This window comes from Culex quinquefasciatus, chromosome 3 (assembly GCF_015732765.1).
Source record: "Culex quinquefasciatus strain JHB chromosome 3, VPISU_Cqui_1.0_pri_paternal, whole genome shotgun sequence".
In the NCBI taxonomy this organism is placed as follows: Eukaryota; Metazoa; Arthropoda; class Insecta; order Diptera; family Culicidae; genus Culex; species Culex quinquefasciatus.
In genome coordinates, this window is record NC_051863.1 from 103572664 (window position 1) to 103586350 (window position 13687).

The window sequence follows — 13687 nt, forward strand, 5'->3', positions numbered from 1 at the left end:
TGCACGGCGTTCCACACCTCCGCACACTTTCACGCACTTTCGCGCTCCAACGCGTACCATTTTGACATTACGAATCAGTGAAAAATGGGAACAAATGGCAACACTTCCAGAAACGTCATATTCATCATTGTTTCTAATCTAATCTAATCTAATCAGACCCTAGCGCAGCCAATCTTTCGAAGGGATCCTGGAGAGTGCCTTAGGTTAGATGACGCCTAGCACTCTTCTTGTCATTTATTAACATTTGTAGTGCGCCATTGCATCGGAATGCATTGAAACATCACAAGCGTTAAAGCGGCCAGGCCTACTGCGTAAAGCCGTATCGCAGAGAAGACTCGTAATTGGGTTGAGTTTGAGCACTGAGTGTTCGAACAACAACACAATTCTGAATCGACAGGGGAGAAAGAAGCGTGGGGACACACCACCATACGCTCCGTAATTTGGTTGTATTCGTTGGGAGCACCATGCTAAGATGGTTTGGTACTCCGGGACCCTCTGGGATGGGACATTGTATTTCCACGAATGCCCTGGACACTAATTGCCGTGGTTATAGCGCCACAACTCGCTCTCTGTAACAGTATTCCTAATTCCAGTCCACGCTCATCAAGTCGTCATGGCCTAGTGGTTAGCATTTTTGCTTACCAATCCAAAGGACGGAGGATCGAACCCCGCCTCGAAAAAAAAACGAAACTATTGGCACTACGCCCCCCGGGCCATGGCCTTCCTCTAACGTGGGATTTCTGCTCCAGCGCCTCTGACGAGACAGGAGAAACCGGGACCGACGTTTTACTTCACCATCCGATAGAAGCTCAGTGGATAAGGCGGGAATCGAACCCGCGTCTCATAGCATCATCGGGATCGGCAGCCGAAGCCGCTACCCCTGCGCCACGAGACCCCGCCTCGAGCGACTTTGATTTTTCGTTCATATTCATCATTTCAAATTCATGTGTTCTTAACTTTCTCGTTGGGAACAAATGGGAATCGAACCCAGAATCATTCGCTTACAAAGCGAACACCGTAACCAGTCAGCCACGGCCGCTCCCTGAAACGTCACAATCATCATTGTTTACAAAAAAAATAGAGATAAATAAATGTTTGAAGACTTTTTGGATTTGTTTAATGTTTATTAAGTTTAAACTATCTAACTATCTAACTATCTAAACTATCCCGAAGTGCACTGGGCTTTTGTCGGTGAGCTTCTAGCCCGAGCTTCGGATATCCCGGACAGCACTGTTGGCAGTGCATCAAGGACGCCGTCATCGCTACAAGCGAGAATACTCTGGGGGTGCTGCGGACCCAGAGGAAGGAGTGGATCTCGGATGCCACCTGGGAGAAAATAGAGGAGAGGAAAAATGCAAAGGCAGCCATTGTGTGTGCGAGAACGAGAGCGACGAAGGCACGTACCCGCCAAGAGTACGCTAATCTGGAAAAGGCGGTTAAACGCTCTTGTAGGCGGGACAAGAGAGCCTGGACAGATTCCCTTGCCGACGAGGGAGAGAAAGCTGCCAACAATGGTGACATGCGCATCCTTTATGACGTATCGCGACGCTTGTGTGGTGCCAGGACGAATACACAAATTCCGGTGAAAGACAGGAGCGGCCAGCTGATAACCGATCCAGCTGACCAGCTTAGACGATGGTTCGAGCATTTTGAGCAGCTGCTACAAGTCTCGAATCCACGCCCAACCGCTCAGTATCAACCGCCTAACGTGAGGCGTATCAACCGGGTGAATTCTAATCCACCTACGCTGAGAGAGATTGAGGAAGCTGTGAGGTGTATGAAGTCCGGAAAAGCACCAGGGATAGATCGGATCACCGCAGAAATGCTTAAAGCTGACGCCCAACTGTCAGCTCGGATGCTGCATCGGCTATTTAGCAAAATCTGGGACACCGTGACATTTCCGGCCGACTGGATGCAAGGCATCTTGGTGAAGGTTCCCAAGAAGGGGATCTCGCCATCTGCGATAACTAGCGTGGCATCATGCTGCTGTGCATTATCCTGAAGGTTCTCTGCAAGGTGATCTTGTGCAGGATCAAGTCGAAGATAGACGAGACTCTTCGACGGCAGCAAGCAGGGTTCCGGAGTGGCCGGTCATGTGTGGATCACATAGTGACACTTCGTGTCATCCTCGAACAAGTCAACGAATTCCAGGATTCTCTTCACCTGGTGTTCGTCCCAGAGAGGATTGTCAACCTCATCAAGGCGCAGTACGAAGCTTTCGTTTGCCGTGTTTTACAAAACGGAGTTTTGTCTGACCCAATCAGGGTGGTAGCCGGGGTGAGGCAAGGATGTATCCTGTCACCTTTGCTATTTCTCATCGTCATCGATGAGGTTTTAGCTGGAGCGCTAGACCGTGTGCAAAACAGAGGGCTGCTGTGGCAGCCGAAAAAAAAAAACTCCCAGGGTGTCCTCGATTCGTTGGTCCTGCTTAAAAAATGGTGGACAAAAAGTCAACCAAAAATAAGGTCGCCGGCAAGAAGGTGGCCGCTGTTCGAGAATCGCATCAAAACCTACGGAATCGGCCAGAAAGTGCAAACCAAGCGCGACCTGTCCCGGTTCGTACGCTGGTCCTAGTACGGTTCTCGCAGACGCTGGAAGAGCACACCGCCAGCAGCTGTTCAAGCTGCTCAAGAATTTCTGCCCGGAGAACCCGTTCGTCAAGCTCCAGCGTCAGAAGGCCGAGGCAAAGATCGCCGACAAGGAGGCCCCGCCCGCCAGTTAAACGAACCGGCTGCGCCATTGTGCCAACAATTTTGTCAAGCTAGTCGAGCTGAATAAAGCCCACAACGTCGTTTCCTTTGAGCTGGTGATTCATCTGCCGGCCCTGTGCCACGAGATAAATGGATGGGCATCCCGTACTGCATGATCAAGGCAAGTTCCGCCTCGGAATGTTGGTGAACCGCAAGCACCTGCGTCGCGCTCACCCAGGTCGACAACTCGGACCGCGCCAGCCTCGGCAAGCTGGTCGAAACTATCAAGACCAACTTCAACAACCGGTACGAGGAGATCCACAAGCAATAGGGAGGGTCTACTCGGTTCCAAGAGTATGGCCCGCATCACCCCGCCGCAGGCGATGTGGTGTTCAGCGAATGCGTAGAGGACCAAGGAGGAGGAAGAGCACTACGACAAACCGTACATCATGTTCCGGAGGCTGTTCGATTTCCATGATAACAATGTTATCATATCATCTAGCCATTTTTTCTCAATTATAGCCTTAAAATATATCCCAAATTTAGATAATCCACACGCAGGTTATTGTTACCGCTTATCCCGTTACATCCGCAAAGAACACTCACCCTTGTTTAATTTTGTCGAACAAATGAACCACGTAAAAAGAACTTGTGAGTTTTGATTTATTTATTTATTAAACATGCGCATCACAACGACCGTCAGCGAGCACAACGAGAAACGGGGAACAACTCTTCCCGAGCATGGGTAAATAACAAGGGAAATGCAAAATAATACCATTCAATGGTATCAATACCAAATGTTGGTTTTCGCGAGCCCTTGAAAAAATGTCTAAAGTGTAAGTTAATACCAATCTCTGGTATTATACCAAATTTTGGTATTGTTTTGTTATTGAGAAAATGTTAGAAAAATATCGAATTTTGACATACTGTTACTTACTTACATACTTAAAAACGCAAATCTACTCCAAATTAAAGCCAACTATTTTATTTTGGTCTAAAAGAGTCATTTGATGATCTTTATAAATTAGGGAATACCATGCATTGGTATTGTAAAGTTATTTTAAATAAAAATATTATAAAATAAAGGTGATTCATAAAAAAATCTATTTTAAATGATGTTTAACATTCTTAAAAGTATGCTGATACATTTAAAATTGATAAGAAAAACATTTATATATTTAGACGATTAACTTTACGACAACAATAGGTTTAACGTGAAAAAAAATAAATTTTAGAATGGATTTTATTTAACATTGTGTGCCTTTTGCGTCATAATCGATAAACTCAAAAAAATAATGTCAATCTTTGTTAATTTGATGAAATAACTCTTTCAATACCAAAATGTTGGTATGCATAGGGGGATGGCGTCGCTATTTTTAGACCACGTTTTCCACTTTTTCTCATCGAAACCGACTACTTTATCGACTTCATTTTGCTGGGCGAGATAGGACGCCGTCTATTTTTAGACGATGACTCAGCACTTTTACACTCTTGCGCTTAAAAAAAACAGGTGGCAGCACGATGTAACGCCATGTCCCTATGTGGTATTCGAACTTCGTTCTAAAATCCTTTTAATATTGAATTTGTGTTGAATCCTTTTCAGTTGGAATCATGCATCCTCAAAAATCTCACGAAAAATGCCACGCTGCCTTTCTCGTTCTGGTTTAGTTTGTTTCTCTTTCGTTGAATTTCCTGATATTTTTGCCTGCAGCTAAAACATGTTGATGCAGCAGCAGCTCGTTTTCAACAAGCGTTGATAGCTCAGTTGGTAAACGGGTAGCTAAAATGGTGTCTGCACCTTACCTGTCAGGAGTTCGTCCAATATTCCTCTAGATTTCTTTACCTGATATTTTTTGGCTCTCCAAGCAAGACTTCGTTTTCCTGCCTGTTCGAAGAATTTTAATATAGCATCAAAATTCTATCCATATCTCATTGCAATCCCATTAGCCAAATTGAATTCCCGTTATAATTCTATAGAGAATTCTCATTGTTTTTTGTCCAACAAGATTTTTATTTACCCGGAAAGTTGTAATTTGTCTGGTATTCATTTGCCCTTGGAATAGCACGTTTTGGTATTGCTTTGGTCTTTCCCATACAGTTTTTTGGTATGATTTCATGGTATTATACCATCTATTACTGGGCAACTTTTTTTCCGTGTATACGTCTAGCGCGAATGTTTACAGTCGTCGAAGGTGCTGATTTATTTTGTGCTTTTCGTGTGTTCCGATCAAGTTTTCTACCGTTTTTTCGCGTTGTGCGGTCCCGTCACGCTCGTCGTCAACCCGGAACGTGTTAGTGAGCCGGTTCCTGTGCCCTGGTTCCTGTTTGATACTATTACATTTTGCTCCATCGTGTGCCGCATCAAAACATCGTCGATTAGAGCATCACTACCGGCAGTGTCTAGTGGTCGCGGCTACACAAATTTTGCTGTTGAACTTTTGCTATGGCTTCTGCCTGCGACTACTGCGCCAAGCAGGTGAAGGATGATGAGCCGTTCATCAAGTGTATGGGCTTTTGCGAAGGGGTCGTACACATGCGCTGTACCAAGACGGGCAGCCTGAAGATGAACACTTCGTTCCTGAAGATCGTTTACGAATGCACCAACCTGTTTTGGATGTGCGACGAGTGTTCGAAACTGATGAAGATCACTCGCTTCCGCACCGTAATGGAGTCGGTCGGCGATACGGTCAACAACATGCAGGAGGGTCAAGACCTCAAAAACGCCGAGCTGCGGGACCTGATCACCGAAAATGGGAAGCAACTGCTGCTGCTATCCAAGCGCGTCACCAGCTTATCAACAGCTAATCAGTCAGGTACGCCAAAACCTAAGCCAACACCGAAACGTACCCGTGGCTCCGATCCTGTTCCATCAAAGCCTCTGGTGTTTGGGACGAATGCGCTTGGCAACGCAAGCATCACTTGCGTCCCCCCAGAAGAAAAACTGTTCCGGCTGTACGTGACGCGCTTCGCTAACCACACAACGGCCTCACAAGTGGAGGAACTAGTGAAGAATGCTATCGGCCAGAACGAACTGGTTCAAGTGACTGCGTTGGTTAAAAAAGGCGTTGATCCGCTCAGTTTGCCGTTCATCTCGTTCAAAGTCGGGGTGAATATCGTACACAAGGAGGCCATCTCAAATCCAGCCATCTGGCCAGGGAACTGCGGCTTCAGGGAGTTCGAGGACCTGCAACGCAAGACTTCCTCGCCGCAGAGCAGTGGAGATGGACAACGGGCAAAAAAGCCAATGCTTTCTTTCGCAGTTCTACCGGCCATTGTTACACCGTCGGGTTCAACCCTGGGCAGCCCAAATCCCATCGGCCGCGACAACGAACCGTTCCTGACCCCGCGCTCGGGGAACTCGGACAACGATTTGGCAGCAATGGAACACTAGTAACGATCGCCAGCTGCTGTAGGACGTCGGGATGCGCGACCCAAAGTACCGAGGAAGCCCCGACTCTCTCCGGCACAGTCGCGCAGTCCGCAGCCAGCGCTCATCTTAGCCATCCCGATCCTGCTGTCGGAAGTAGAGTCGGGGTCTTCCGGTCGTCACCGTCAGGCAAGTACGCACACCGTCTGAACCGCTCTCTCCCTGATGCCTTTTCGGCTTTCAGCGTCACTCCTTCAAGCAGCTTGAGCAGTCCCCATCCCGTCGGCGACTCACGATCTGCTGCATCACTGCTGCCATCGGCCTGCTGGACATCGGGATGCACGACCCAAAGTACTGAGGAAGCCCCGATTCTCTCCGACGCAGTCGCGCAGTTCGCAGCCAGCGCTCATCTTAGCCATCCCGATCCTGCTGTCGGAAGTAGAGTCGGGGTCTTCCGGTCGTCACCGTCAGGCAAGTACGCACACCGTCTGAACCGCTCTCTCCTGATGCCTTTTCGGCTTTCAGCGTCACTCCTTCAAGCAGCTTGAGCAGTCCCCATCCCGTCGGCGACTCACGATCTGCTGCATCACTGCTGCCATCGGCCTGCTGGACATCGGGATGCACGACCCAAAGTACTGAGGAAGCCCCGATTCTCTCCGACGCAGTCGCGCAGTTCGCAGCCAGCGCTCATCTTAGCCATCCCGATCCTGCTGTCGGAAGTAGAGTCGGGGTCTTCCGGTCGTCACCGTCAGGCAAGTACGCACACCGTCTGAACCGCTCTCTCCTGATGCCTTTTCGGCTTTCAGCGTCACTCCTTCAAGCTGCTTGAGCAGTCCCCATCCCGTCGACGACTCACGATCTGCTGCATCACTGCTGCCATCGGCCTGCTGGACATCGGGATGCACGACCCAAAGTACTGAGGAAGCCCCGATTCTCTCCGACGCAGTCGCGCAGTCCGCAGCCAGCGCTCATCTTAGCCATCCCGATCCTGCTGTCGGAAGTAGAGTCGGGGTCTTCCGGTCGTCACCGTTAGGCAAGTACTCGCACCATTCGAGCTCTGCCTTCCCTGATGACTGTTCCGTTTCCAGAACTATTCCGGAAAGCTGTTCAATCCTTCACTCGAACGTCTCAGTCCCACCTGCACCTGCCCGTCTAGTTCCCGGTATCGCCGCTAGACGCCAATCGCCGCGACTGCCGTGTAACGATTTACTCAACATATACTACCAGAACGTCGGAGGCATGAACACACGGGCTCGAGTACCGTCTCGCGTGCTCCGCTATCTCTTACGACGTAATCGCGGTGACGGAAACCTGGTTAAAGAACAACACGCTATCGAGTCAAGTCTTCGGCAACGGGTACGAGGTCTTCAGATGTGATCGCGAGCAGTTTATCAACAGCCAGAAGAAAGACGGTGGGGGAGTAGCTATCGCAGTCCGGCAGGGACTCAACGCGCGAATCGTTTCATCGGACGAGTGGAAGTGCGTTGAGCAAGTTTGGGTCGCCATCGATCTTGCTGACCATACCGTCTACATCTGCGTTGTTTACATCCCTCCCGACCAAACCAACAACGCAAGCGTATTTGAAATCAACTCGTCTTCGGTTTCAACAGTCTCTTCAATGGCACGTCCCTACGATGAGCTAGTAATTCTCGGCGACTTCAACTTGCCCAGACTGATATGGCGGCCAAGCCGGGATGGTTTCCTGTATGCTGATCCCGAACTCTCAACCCAGACCTTGCACGTAACAGAGTTCCTAGACAACTATAGCAGCGCACTTCTGCAGCAGATCAACCAGTTCCCGAACGAAAACAATGTGCTGTTAGACCTTTGTTTCGTCAGCTGCCCAGATATTGCACCCCGATAGCCATCGCCCCGGCACCGCTAGTCAAGGATGTCCGGCACCATCCACCGCTGCACCTATCTTTGCCTGTTCATTTAGCCAGCGAATTTACGCCCATTGTTTGTGAAGTCCGCTATGACTATCGCAAATCCGACGTTCCCAGCATGCTAGAACTACTTCGGAGCATTGACTGGGAGAACACACTTGACAAGGACAATCTTGACGATGCTGTGCAGACCTTCACCAATATTATCGGCTATGTCATCGACAGACACGTCCCGAAGAAACCAGTTACGAACGCCCGTGTTCCATGGCAAACCAGCGAACTTAGGAGAGTCAAGGCTGCTAAGAGGTCGGCACTGAAAAAGTACTCAAAACATCGAACGTTACCATTGCACAACTACTACGTGCGACTCAACAGCTGCTACAAAAGGATGAGCAAACAGTGTCATGCCGATCACGAAGTACGTACCCAAAAGAAGCTTAAGTCCAATCCGAAAGGATTCTGGAAATACATCAATGAGCAGCGGAAGGAAATCGGGCTGCCGTCGTCGATGTTCCTTGGCGACAAGACAGCTTCGAATACGGAGGACATCTGCCAGCTGTTTGCCGCAAAATTTTCGAGCATGTTCACACAAGAAGATCTGTCACAACAACAAATCACCGCTGCTGCCAACAATGTCCTTCCAAACGGGCTGGCCCTGAACCGCATCACAATCGATCGCTCGCAGATTCTGGAAGCCGCAACCAAACTGAAGTCATCCAACACTGCAGGTCCGGACGGAGTTCCATCGATCGTCCTGAAAAAATGTATCGACGGGCTTCTAGATCCTCTCGCACATCTCTTCAGTCTGTCCTCTCCACCGGCTCCTTCCCAAAACTCTGGAAGCACGCATATATGTTTCCGGTGCACAAGAAAGGGGACAAACGGAACGCAGACAACTATCGCGGGATTTCAGCACTGTGCGCCACTTCGAAACTCTTCGAGCTGGCGGTCATGGATCCGGTGTTTTTCTTCTGCAAGAACCTTATCAGCGACGACCAGCACGGTTTTATGCCTTCGCGGTCAACCACGACGAATCTGCTCACTTTTACGACATTCGTGACCGATAGTTTCACCGCCAAATCGCAGACCGACGCGGTGTATACCGACCTGTCGGCCGCATTTGACAAGCTGAACCATTCTATTGCAATCGCAAAGCTGGAAAGAATGGGAATCGGTGGGGTTCTCCTGCGTTGGTTTCAATCCTATCTAACCGGCCGGAAAATTAGCGTCAAGATCGGTGATTGGCTGTCCGCTGTCTTTGAAGCCTTTTCGGGAATTGCACAAGGCAGTCACTTGGGACCACTTGTATTCCTGCTGTACTACAACGACTGTATCCATTCTATCTCGGTTCCACGCCTGTCGTACGCGGACGACATGAAAATCTACTGCCGGATTGACAATGCATCTGACGCTCAAGTTCTCCAACAACAGCTGATCAACTTCGCGGAATGGTGCAAAATTAACCGAATGGTCGTTAATCCAACCAAATGCTCCGTTATCTCTTTTTCCAGAAAACGCAACCCGATTAAGTTCGAGTACCAGATTTGCGGCACTTCAATTCCTCGTGAGAACTGCGTTAAGGATCTGGGTGTGCTCCTCGACACGGAGCTGACATACAAGCAGCACATCTCCTACATCGTCTCCAAAGCATCGCGGCAACTTGGTTTTGTCTTCCGTACAGCCAAAAACTTTACTGACATCTACTGTTTGAAGGCACTTTATTGTGCGTTGGTCCGTTCCACACTAGAATACTGCTGTTCTGTGTGGAGTCCGTACTACGAGAACAGCGTAGCGCGAATCGAGAGTGTGCAGCGAAGATTCATCCGATATGCCCTTCGATCTCTACCCTGGCGGGATCCCTTCCGACTGCCCAGCTACGAAAGTCGCTGTGAGCTGATCAACCTGGACACGCTAGCAGTACGACGAAATGTGTGCCGATCACTCCTAGTTGCCGACGTTTTGACCTCGAGAGTGCAGTGTCCGGCCATTCTCCGTGGATTGAACATTTTCGCCCCCATTCGGACTTTTCGGAACTCCCCATTCCTACGTGTCCCTATCCGTCAAACAAATTATGCAATGTACAGTGCACTGACAGGGCTACACCGGGCGTTTAATTTTGTCGCTTCTTTGTTCGATTTTAACTTGTCTCGTGATGTTATCAAAAGGAAATTCTTGTTGTTCTTTAGACGTTAATTTATGTATTAGTTTGTAAGGTAAAACACCATTGGGGCCCGAGCCTGTTGGTGTCCAAATAAATAACAAATAGCAACCAAGTGCACATTTTGGTATTTGTTATTATACCAAGTAATACCAAAATATGGTATTCCCGTGTTATTTACCCCTGCTCGGGTTCCGGTCCTACCTCGACGGTCACCGGATTAAAGGTGACAAGCATGTTCTTGGTCGAATTTCGCTCAGCACGTCACGAAAATTTGCTTGAAGTGAAGATAACCTAGCAGTGGGGAACGGAAAACTTTGCGGTCACTTGTTGATAAAGGGTAACCGCTCGCCGACGACGGTCAATTCTGCAGGTTTGTTGATGTTAGTCGAGCCGCGATCCTCGCACGAAACTTCGGGGCACATAAAATCCAACAGGACAGTTGGGCGACAAGTGGCAGCTTCCGCCAGGAAGCCAGCGTGGATGTACCCAGCGGGGTGTACGAGGCCAAATGCAGCTTCGGAACGTTGCTTTATTCGGGAATCTTGGTGGCGGCGTGGACTTCACAAAGAAAATTCTTGATTTTGACTGGGATGGGATAAACAGAGAGAAAAAAACCTATTGTCAAACTAAACCACTTTCAACATGGCCGCTTCTGTCAACCTAAACCAGTCCTTTCTTATTAGGAGAAAATGAGAAGTATTGTAATTTGAGTTGAAAAAAATTTAAAAAAAATTAAATCAATTTCACAAATAATTGTAAATTGCATTAATAGATTGTTTAAAATATTTGCAATTGAAAGGCATTTATTTCTATCATACACCAAATGTTGACTTATCAGCATTTTCATTTTAAAAAACAATACATTTCATGAACTGACTATTCTTTTGCCCATTTAAAACTATTGTTATTTTTTCGCGTTACATAGAAATGTCATCTAGATTGAACAATATTAAACCTGTGATTCCCATGAAATTAAAATGTGGCGTGAAGAAACAACATCGTACTGGATTTAAAAGCAAACAAAAATAATGGCCACGGTTTAGCCTATTTGATTTTTTTTCGCACTTTTTTATTTCAACTCATTGCCACAAATTGAAAAACAAACTTTTTTGCTCTTTGAAGTGAATGAATTGGTACAAATTTGAATTCTTGCCAGCCATTTCTTTCGATTCTGACACCTATGGAATGTTAACTTTCTTCAAAGTTGAGTAAAAATTGCCTTTGAATTCGACGTGCTCCTCTTTGAGGAACTGGGAAAGATTTATTTACTTTCTTTGCGTAACGGGACAACGACAGGAGCAGATCTAGGAAAAAATCTCCCCTCCCATTTAATGACTTGCAGGCTCGCTTGTAGGCTTTTTAGGATTTTTTTAGATTGAAGTAAGAAAACCGTGAAGAAAACGCATTTAAATCGTATTGCATTTTTCACATCCAAATGAAAATTAAAAAACTTACTTATAAAAAACACATAAAAAATGAAGAAGTGAACATTTTTTGACTCAACTTTGATTTGCCAACCATTTCAAGTGATTTGTATCCGGCAGCTCCTTATGAACGGATCCACCGTAAAACGATGGAACATAAACTCAGGATTCTCCACCCACGTCCAACCGCAAATTTTAACAGCCAAATTCAAAAAAAATCTGCGAGGAAGAACTAAACAACATTTCAACCAAAGAAAAAGTCATCCGCATGCTTGAGCACTGAGTTGAAAAACATCATCAAGAAAATTTGAATTGTCAAGCTATCTGAATCACAGATTGCTTGATATTTGTTTTCGAACACAAATTTTCTTGCAAAAAACAGAAGAAGAATACAAACGTAAACACTCAAAAAGAAGACTCTATCCAGCCGTCCCGTCCCAGGATTTTGACATTTCAAAATCAAGTGGTGCCAGTTCAGCAGAGAATATGCTGTGACAGGTCCGCGCAAAAATTGAGTGCGCGCCGATGTGCGCGCACATCCCAGCTCCATCGCGCACCCAATTTCACCCTGAACACAAACGCTTCGTACAAAAACCGTGCGAAGAGTCTAACCCTTGATTCTCGCTGTAATCCTATAGAGAATTCTCACTGTTTTTGTCCAATGAGATTTTTATTTACTTGGAAAGTTGTTATTATCTGGTATTAATTTGCCCTTGGAATGGCACGTTTTGGTATTGCTTTGGTCATAGACTAAATATATATAGATTCGCCACTCCGCTGTTGGAGCTGGCGACACTACCGCCACGCCAAAATTACACCTGGTGGCAATTCACAGGTACTAATCCACCCTTTGGGAACGTTTGAAAAAAAAAATCCTCCCCAGTTTCAGTTCAATGCTCAGTGGGTATATCCAAGCAACTTTCGACTAGCAACTGCTGTTTCCAAGAAATGTCAAAACAAAGGCATTTTCATTTTTCGTTCTTTTTGCTGTTAGTTTAGCATCCTTCGCGAATGTTTTATAAATTTGCTGGTTGTGCCGTATCTACCACGCACATTCTAGTGGCGTGAATGTTCCAGTCAAAAGATCGAAAGTGTTGTGCTCTTCAAGAACGCAGGTGAGGAAAAAAATATAACAAAAAAATCCTCCATCAAAAAGATTGTTTTGATTTTTACAGCTTCGTGAGATTCCAGAGAACTATGATCGTAAAAGCGAACTCGGAAACGATGAAGCGGAAGTCTGTCTAGCCGTTCATGGTGGATGACAATCAACGCTCAGTCACACATCCGGACAAACCTAAGACTACTGAAAAAGCAAGGGCACAAATGCTGCCCCGCCAAAGAAGCTTTTCCTGTCACAGAAGTCCTGTGATTACCCAGATGATTTGTGTACAAAAACAGATTCCGGTGTTCAACTACAGGTTCAACGGCGAACCTGACCGGAAATGTTCGTCTTTGCATCTGATCTCGTAAAATAATGCATCTTGAAACCAAGTTTTGAATCGGTTCGAAACGATAATAAATCGGCGTCATGTTCCAATACTGCTAGTAGTTGTGTGTAACACAATTGGTTTAAATGTATACTACGCAATTTAAAATTCTTGGGAATAAAACAAAAATCTAGTTTTTTTTTTTATTATTCTTGTTTATTCACATTACATAACTGAACTTTGTGCGACTTCTCTGTTATTTGGGCCTGAGGTACTCTGCCAGAAACGGGGTTGGTTTCATTCAGGTTGTAGGGGACACGACCCGAGCAGGGGTAAATAACACGGAATACCAAATTTTGGTATTACTTGGGCAATAACAGGGACCAAAATGTTGGTTGCCCAGTAATAGATGGTAAAATACCATGAAATCATACCAAAGTCTAGTATGTGGAAGGGCACAACAATACCAAACCATGTTATTCCAAGGGTAAAATAATACCTCAAAATAAAACCATTTCAATACCAAGTTGAGGTCTTCTGATTTTCGAACATGGCTTGAACACCAAAACTTGGTATTGCCATGGTTTAATTTTTAGGTATTCCCGCGCCCTTGGAAAATCAGATTTTGGTATTCCTGTGGTCTTCCAAATACATGATTTTGGTATGATTTCATGGTATTTTACCATCTATTACTGGGCAACCAAGAGCACATTATGGTCGCTGGTATTTGCA

General features: G+C 46.5%; 1 long non-coding RNA gene and 1 pseudogene across 1 annotated transcript; both read left to right on the plus strand.

Moving 5' to 3' along the window:
* Positions 1-1980: 1980 nt before the first annotated feature.
* Positions 1981-3114, plus strand: LOC119769176 (annotated as a pseudogene).
* Positions 3115-12403: 9289 nt separating this feature from the next.
* Positions 12404-13161, plus strand: LOC119770584. Its single transcript, XR_005278900.1, has 2 exons — positions 12404-12643; positions 12704-13161. It is a non-coding gene; the product is annotated as an uncharacterized LOC119770584 (long non-coding RNA).
* Positions 13162-13687: the final 526 nt, after the last annotated feature.